Here is a 9,266-nt window from a genome sequence, read left to right on the forward strand (position 1 = left end):
GATGATAAAAACGTCTGGCTCAGCACATCCCCTCGCCGATCTCTCTCTCGATCTCATTCTTCCTGCTTTCCTCTGAGAAGGTCACACTTCCATGACCTGCTCCAGAGAGGACTCCAATTACGTCCAGAAGGACATACATGCTCATTAGAGAAGGTTTTAAACCTGAAGGGAAACAAAGATCTCCAGACAGAGAAAGCCACACTGATCTGACCTCAATTCCTCAACACAAGGGGGTGCTCATGTACCCTGTCTGATTATTTATTATTTTCAGTAGGTTTGATTGAAAAAACACGAATCCTCCAAACTTTCTTGACTGAACACAGAAACTCTGAGGTCTCAGATCCTGAACGCTTTGTTACCTCTTTCCAGAAGGCAGAAGCATGAAGAGTGTGTGAGAGTTGTGTATAAGATCAGCTGCGATGCTTCTGGCTCTTTGCAGATCTAGTGGGTGGTGGAAATGTCCAAGTCGGAAGACAGGGAGACTCCAATGATCTTCTTCACCATCCGCTGAAGGATCTTGCGATTCCCAAACCAGGATGCTGTCTCCAGAACTAGTTAAGGATGGGTGATGAGAGCTGGGCCTTTCTCAGCCTTCTCAGGAAGTAGCAAGGCTATCTTGGAGCTGGTGGTAAGGGACCAGGTGAGGTTCTCAGCAATTTGGTGTTCTTGACAATTACATTTTCAGAGGGAATGCCTTCACTATACTCTTTTGAAGTCCACAACCATCTCTCTGTTGTTCTGTCCACATTGAAAGGCTGGTTATTGGATGTGCACCTGTTAACAGTTGGACAGAAAACAGGCTACATCCTGCTATCAACATTTTCATGGAGAACAAGAGGGCAGAGTTCATACAGGCTGCCAGTGTCACCTTGTTTTTTTTTTTTAACACCAAACTGGTCTACAAAATTTTGACAGATACCGATAGCTAGGTTAGATCGTACTTTTTAATAATTGGTTATTCAACTGATCTCAACAGCCTCCCTCACCTTGTCTCCAAAACCTCCTACATGCTCTGTTTCTCTAATAAACTAATTTCGAATCCTGTCCATCGTCGTCACTTCCAACGAAAACCTCAGCTCTGCTACCTCCAGCTCCACCTCCTGTCTTTTATTCAATGCCACTGTCTCTAAACCATACTCCAAAACTCCACTGCATCTCTCCTAAACATCTCCATGCTTCCACTAATATGTCCTCTGGTCCAACCAACTTTCCACTCATCATCCTCTCAATCACTGCTCTCACTTCCTCCTTACTAATCCTATCCACTTCTTGCTTCACCATCTCCACACCATCCAACCTTCCTCCAGTTTTATATGTCACCCTGTGCTACTTCTTCTTCCTAAAAACTTATTCACCACTGCCATTTCCATCCTTTTAGCAAAATCTACCACCATCTGCCCTTCTACATTCCTCTCCCTAAATCCATACCTACCATCACCTCCTCATCACCTCTGTTCCCTTCACCTACATGCCCATATAAACCTTTCATTCTGAGGTTCACTCTTTACCACTTCATCTAACTCACTCCAGAATTTTTCCTTCTCCTCCATCTCACAACGCACTTGTGGAACATAGGCGCTGATGACATTTGTCATCACCCCTTCAACTTCCAGCTTCACGTTTATCACCCTATCAGAAACTCTCTTCACCTCCACTACACTCTTACTGTACTCCTCCTTCAGAATCCCCCCTACACCATTTCTCTTTCCATCCACACCATGATAGAACAGTTTAAACACCCTTAATGTTTCCTCTCCATCATATCAGTTCCCTCTCTCCCTTTACCAGTCATAGTGCCAACATTTAAAGTACCAACCTGAACCTCCACTCTCCTACACTTCTCCTGTCTCTGTAGACGTCTTCCTCCTCTTCTTCTCCTCCTTTGGCCAACAGTAGCCCAACAGATATGATATGAGTAAAACGTAGATTTAATACGACATTAAGGGACAGTAGACGAGCCGTACCTTGGGGACCCCAGGGTTAAGACATCAAATCCGCGTCTTCTTTGCGACTAAGGAGAAGCAGCTTACGCTCTCACGGGTGTGTGCTGTAAACTGAGAGCTAATAGGCAGGTAATGAGGCGTGTGCAGGATCATCATCAGACGGCTGCCAGGTTAACAGCAATTAAAGCCAGACTGCACCACGGCGTCTGTTCAGGAGATCAATGACCTGTGAAAGCACTGCCACTGTGCTGCCCATCACCAACCCTCAATCAGACCCTTACTATCACTCTTTATCGCTCTATCACTTTATCACTATCATTAAGTCCCACAAGTGTCTTCACTCAGAAAGCTAAGGAAAACCCACCTCACTCGCCAGATGCGGCTCCTGCCGACTTCCCCCTCGTCCCGTAAATGAAGACCAGGACATGTTCCAGGAGAACGCTGGGAGCGCAGTATTACTGTGCAAGGGGACGGTTTTAAAGGTGACGTAGATAAATAAAGTACTTTCTTGTAAACAGGGCGAGTCTCGAATCTTTTTTAATAACAACTCGTACATATCATTTTGGTTAAAGTTGATTTGCATGCATGCTCTCCATGACTCCTGGGACTTATTACTGTATATATATTAGAAATGCAGTAAAGGAGCTCATTTTGCAGTGGAAGAACAGAGGGGGAACATTTATCAGCAGTTAAGTGTAAGTATGAGAATATGATCAACAGCATAGGCAATAAAGGATGTGTGTAAACACATGGAAATGAGGAAAGGAGCCTGTGCAAGTGGTAATATATGGAATATGAATAAAAAAGTTCAGGGAATAATGCGCTCTTTGTCTCTTCATCAACTGCAACATTCAACACAAACACTACAGACGCACTCTTTCGTCATCCTTCTCCCCACACACACACACACACACACACACACACACACACACACACACACACACACACACACACACACACACACACACTCGTCCACATCCAGCCAGTGGAATACCAGGCGAGTTTTGCGAAGGTGTCGCAGATTTCGTTCATCACAGTGCTGTGTATTAAAGTCTCACTGCGGAGCTGCTGCTTTAATTACAATCTCGCTGTCTCACACCCCGGAGGTGAGCAGCTCCCAAGGATGGATCACACCAAACCTCAGACTCCTTCAGGGACGCAGATTTTTCAATATTTCATCTTTTCTCTTTCGCTATTTATAGGATACAGAACGAGAGCAGCGTTTTTTTTTTTTATCTAGATATATTTAGATGGTGTCTGTTAGAGCATTGAATAATTGACACCATTCATCTAGTATGTGATTCATTCACTGAGACGGGGGTTTGGCCAAAAGTATTGGGACACCTCAGTTTTCCAGCCGTATGTGGTTCTTCTCCAAGCCGTAACTTCTCCAAGCCAGCTCCATGAAGATTGGGTTGGAGAGGAAGATCTCCATCTGCTGACTGCACCCCAGGCCTCATAACCTCACCACCATTAGTACCTGACTTTACTAACACACATCCTTATTTACACCCCACATCTTCCCAGAGTGGAGGTCATTATACCTCTTCTGGTGTTCAACAAGGTTGAGGTCAGAGCTCTATAGCAGATCTTCCACTCCAACCCATGGAATCATACATCAGGTAAAATAAGTATTGAAAAGGTCACTAGTAAATATAAATAAAGTTTTACTCAGTAAATATATTTCTAAAGGTCCTTTTTAACCTGAATTTTTCAACAGATGTTGGGAACAACCTAAGATTTATGGACATCTACGGTTTGAGTTCTTTGCATGTGTGGATTGCACGGGTTCTTCTCAACATCTGGTAGAAATTTCATGCTAATATCACCTTTAGAAATATATTTACTGAGGAAAAAGTTCAATACTTATTTTATTTTAATACTGTATCTTCATGGAGCTGGCTTTGTGCACAGGAGCAGCGTCATGCTGGGACAGATTTGGGTCTCCTGGTTCAAATGAAGGGAATATTTCATGTAACAGCTTCCAAAGACGTTGTATACAATCGTGTCGCTCCATCTTGTGGTAACAGTTTGGGGAAGAACCACATATTGCTGGAAAAGTCAGGCGTCTTAATCCTTTTTCTCCACAGAGTGCATTGATAAAGTGACCCAATGGAGTGGATTCGGTACGCTGTTGGATCTCACACTAAGTAAAGAAGAACCAGCGACAACATAAAGAACAAAATAGCATTTTATTTCTTTTTTTTTCTAATATATTTGCTCCATATTTTCTTTAAAAAAACATGATTAATATTTAGAACATACACACAAACCGAGTAGAATGTGCAGATTAAAAATAGTCTCTTTCCAGTAAATATAACATCGTATTTAGACATAAAAATAAAATAAAATTAAATGCTCCTTGGTCCCTTTTTTCTAAATAAACTCCCAGAGAGATGGAGTTTCTCATCTGGGAAAAGGGAGGCCATGAAAAAAGAGATCTGAACTCCATATCCCCACACTCAGTCAGGACTAGAACTAAAAAAAAAATCCAGACACTTGGTATTTTTCTTGTTTTTTTTTTTTTAAAACGCAAAGACGTCCCAGCATATTATTCAATACTAAACAACTGAGAGAGAGAAAAAAAAAAAAAAACTCAAGTTTAAAGACACACCTGACAACAGCAGAAAGTTACTCTATGCTTCAGGAATAGTTTTTTTCATTTACAAGACAATTTTTATTTTTCTCTTTTTTAAATATATAAAAGTCGTTAACAGTTTTGAGCCAACCACAATTCCATTCTGATTATAAAAAAAAAGAAAAAAGAAGCAAATACCGAAAAGCAAAGCAGGTCTACGCTAACCCTGGCCTACGAACGTTCAGCAGGAACCTCTCACGGCAAAACGGAGAAAAATTTGAGTTCGTATGAATCTTTGCTGGTATTTAAATCAGATACAAACAACCTGACTCTTTCAAATCCGTAAAAATACACGGTCCCAGACCTGCAGGACTTCCTGTTTACATCAACTGTTCAAGAAATGGCTTTTTTTTGTAAGTGTGTGTGTGTGTGTGTGTGTGTGTGTGTGTCGAACACATGCGCCCACTTGCATAAAAGTTGAACTGACTACGACATTAAGCGCATGCTGGTAACAATTTTGCACAAGTCAAACGTGCACAAGTACAGTTTTTGCACTATTTTGGTTCTAATCAATTCAAATCGAATAAAATGGAGGTAAAAAAAAATAAAAACAGTCCAAAAAATCTATTAAAATTCTTTCCTTTTTTTTTTTTATGTTCAATTCATACCATATAATCTCATTACAAAATTAATTTCATCCCTTTTTAAAGATCAAAACAAAAAGAAAGAAACTGATCTCATTATGGAACTTGAACTGAAAGTGCTTCATGACGTGTTACTACTTAAGGAACCTAAAGTAGTTTTTTTTTTTTTTTTTATTAAAAACATTCAATATTAAGGCCTGCTTCCTTTTTACGTGGTGCTCGAGGGTACAACAAGAAGTACTTCAACAGTCGTCATAGCGTTAAGGTTGTATTGATTGTATTCAGGTTAAGCAATGGGGGTCTCCCACTTGCTGCATGGAGAAATATCTTGACTGAAGGCCTGAGCTCCAACCCAAATCCGTATTTATCACCACCTGCTCTGCTGATGTGGGATTAGTCACGTTCGTTTACATTCACCCCATACAGCCAAATTAAGTGCTTCTGATTTTAACTCATGACTTCCCCAATCAGTGGCCCAGTGCCTTTGTAAACTCTGGAGGAGCTGAGAGTAAATCAAACTAAGTCTGATCAGATAAAGTGAGCTGGATCGGATTGAACAGCTGGCTCGGTCAGGAGGACAAATTCTGATCAGCTCGAGCACTCGGAATCCCTTTGAGTAGCCTGAGCAGCTGGACTATGTCTGATCAGCCAGACAAATTCTGATCAGCTCAACTGGCTCGACAAAACCTGATCAGCTCGAGCAGCAGGGAAAAAAAAAATCTGATCAGCCGGACACACTAACTAATCAGCTTGACCAGCTAAATAAAATCTGATCAGCTCATCAGGCCAGACAAAACCTGATCGGGTCAATCAGGTGAACAAAATGTGATCAGCTCTAATGACTAAAACAAAACCCGATCAGCTCAAACAGCTAGAAAATTCTGATCAGCAGGATAAAATGTGATAAACTCGATCAGCTGGACAAAATCTGTTCAGTCAGACAAAAAACTGATCAGCCAAACAAAAATCTGATCAGCTGTATAAAATCTGATCAGCCAGACAAAATCTGTTTAGCTAGATAAAAATCTGATCATCCAGACAAAAATCTGGTCAGCCAGATAAAATCTGATCAACCAGACAAAATCTGATCAGCCAGACAAAAACTGTTCAGCCAGACAAAAATCTGATCAGCCAGATAAAAATCTGTTCAGCCAGACAAAAAACTGTTCAGCCAGACAAAAATCTGATCAGACAGATTAAAAATCTCTTCAGCCAGACAAAAAACTGTTCAGCCAGACAAAAATCGGATCAACCAGACAAAATCTGATCAGCCAGAAAAAAAATCTGATCAGCTCAATTTAATTAGCTCAATGACTTTTGATCAGCTGGACGGTTTGACCGACTGGGTACCGTGATCAGCTCAGACGGCTGGAAAGTGCTAGATCAGCTAGAGCGTCGGGATAATCCGAGGGCGATGCGTACATCGTGAGGTGTACACGACGAGGGTTGGAACTAAAACCTTCAGGAAAGCAGATCTTTAAAAAGCACAAAGAGGCAGAGAGTTTCAACACAAGCCACAGCAATCGAGCGCAGCATTTACAAAGCAGAATTTACATTCGGTCCTGAACGACTCTAGTAACCTTTTCCAAGAATATCTCGCTGCCTCGCAGACACCTTGAAGTGTCATAATTGGGCCAAAACTATACAGATCCCAGATGCTTCTCTTGCCTCCTGAAAAACGTCTTCCTCCTTTGCAAGAAAAGTCAGAAGCAAATTCATGCATACGAAAACGCGTTGGTCTGGTGTGTATCTGGTGTGTATCGTCTAGACGTATATAGACGTTCTGGTGCACACCACAATGGTAAGAGTTATGGCTTTTTCTTCTTTTCACCGAATCGTATGATAATTTTGTAGTATCGAGTGCGCAGCATTCCGTCAGCGTATCGATCGCCGTTAGCGGGGTCCGGGTTTTACTGACGCCAAAAGCGAAAGTGTGACTCTCAGGAGATCAGTCGAGCGGGAAAAAACGAAACAAGATGCAAGCTCGAGCCGTCTTCCTCGTGTACTTCCGGTCCGTCGGACCCCCCTATAAAACATGACTTTCTGAATTCATAATCATGCTGCGTTCCATCGACGTCACTGTCCTCCGATCGGGACGAAAAATAGTGATGCTCACAGTGGAAAATCAAATATTGCAATCCGATTACATGACCAGTAAGAAGAATGGAATCGTTTTGCGTAATGGCTCCCGATGGATAAAGGTACCGAGCGCGGAATCCTGATCGGAATCGTGTACAATTTGTCCGATCGAACGATTTTTTTGTGTTTCACTGAAGTGCGACTTTCCAAACTGCATCCAGGACATGGCTTCAGTACAAAATCTTCTAGTGAGGTGCGTTGTGTTTCGAAAAAAGAAAGAATAACAATGAACCATAAAGCGCAAAAGGAAAAGAAAATTGGTCCCGGAGGAGGTGGAAATGAACAGCGTCGCCTCAATACCTCCATACGAACCGTCTGTGACTCACAAACACACAAAACATGGAGACAAGTGTGACAACGTGAAACAAAGTGGAAATGAGGCCGAAAAATAATACAACAATATTTCTCAAATCAAATCTACACTCTATTTGACACAATATGGCTGAAAGTTTGTGGACACCTGACCATGAGATGAGAAGGTTTGTGCTTCCCGAACATCTCATTCCCCATTTAGATGTTCCACTAGATTTTTTGGGAAATTTGTGCTTAACTAAATCCAGACACTGATTGAGGAAACCTGGGGTGTGATCAGGGTTCATATTTATCCCAATAGGGTTTGAGCTCTTTAGCAGGACATCTCCTACTCCAACCCATGGAAAGCATATCTTCATGAGTGTCCCAAGCACATCTTCAAAAGTGTCCCAACACTTTTGGCCACACAGTGTGGTTAGAAAGGAAATGGAAATCGCGTTTGTGTTACGTTGCTTGTGCCGATAAAATGCGCTTGTGCTTCAGTTCTTCTTCTTCATTTTTCAGTCTATCAACCTTTTGCCAATTTCGGGACTTTCCAATTTGGTGCCTCGGGTTTGGCATCGGAATGTCGCACTGGAATGTTTCCCATTAGGGTGAAGATAAGTGCCTTTAAATTCCGCACGTCTGCGGACCAACTTTGTGCTAACGGTTTGGGGAAGAACCACATACGGGTGGAAAAGTCAGGCGTCCCAATACTTTTGCCCACATAATGTTTGTTTATCAGACCTTAAAGAGTCGTTTTCCACTCGAAGAATGGAGACTCGCAAAATCCCACACATTACAGCGTAACGTCGTTCATTTATAATGCAACTGATACCAACCTGCAAACTTTTAGCAACAACTTGACTGTCTTACAGTCTGGAAACTCCCCCCAAAAAAAAAAAAAAAAAAAAAAAAAGGTTTTGGCTCTACATGATGTACACAAGTACTAAAGACATTTCAGAGCATCGGATATAAGGATCGTGAACAGATTTCCAATGAGCTGCAATAATTCCAGGACGGCATTGTGCTTCAATATGAAACGATGAAGGAAAAAAAAACATGGCATCACACACATCTGTCATGCTAGAAAAAAAGAAAAACGGAAGAAAACACGGTTCACATCTTAGAGGTGTGGATTGAGATTTGTGTTCAAGATAATCCTGGTGAAAAGATGTATAAAAAAAAAAACAAAAAAAAACGATGGTGACATATATATATATTTATTTATTTATTAGGGCTGTTAATCGATTACAATATGTGATCGTGATTAATCGCATGTTTGTCGTGAGGTAACTCGTGATTGATCGCAACTTAATTGCACATCTGTATCTGTTGTAAAAGTACCACTTTTCAAGTGTTTAATTCTCTAATCAACGTGCGCACGAAGAAATATTGATGCCGTACCAAACATAGAGCATGCGGTCAAATATATTCTTGCTAATCTTTTTAAGTAATTTTGGTGTTTTGAATGACGTAAATCATCAGGACACAAAAAGGAACTTTGGTTCTCGTGTTTCCACACGGACGGTTTTAATTGCTGGACATGCACGTTATGCTGGATTTTGGTGACCGATTCAAAACTTTTTTTATATATTAGAGTAAAGAAAGGACGTTGTGACAATGTGTTGGTTTTAATTTCGACTCTTTTATTTTTATATATATATATAT

The 9,266-nt window shown here is 41.2% G+C and overlaps 1 long non-coding RNA gene across 1 annotated transcript; it reads right to left on the reverse strand.

Moving 5' to 3' along the window:
• Positions 1 to 4,116: 4,116 nt before the first annotated feature.
• LOC310733692 lies at positions 4,117 to 8,033 on the reverse strand. Its single transcript, XR_014535858.1, has 2 exons — positions 6,020 to 8,033; positions 4,117 to 5,962 (listed from the first exon to the last, which is right to left on the reverse strand). It is a non-coding gene; the product is annotated as an uncharacterized lncRNA (long non-coding RNA).
• Between the last annotated feature and the right edge of the window lie 1,233 nt (positions 8,034 to 9,266).

Source organism: Silurus aristotelis (assembly GCF_946808225.1).
Source record: "Silurus aristotelis genome assembly, chromosome: 11".
Classification (NCBI taxonomy): domain Eukaryota; kingdom Metazoa; phylum Chordata; class Actinopteri; order Siluriformes; family Siluridae; genus Silurus; species Silurus aristotelis.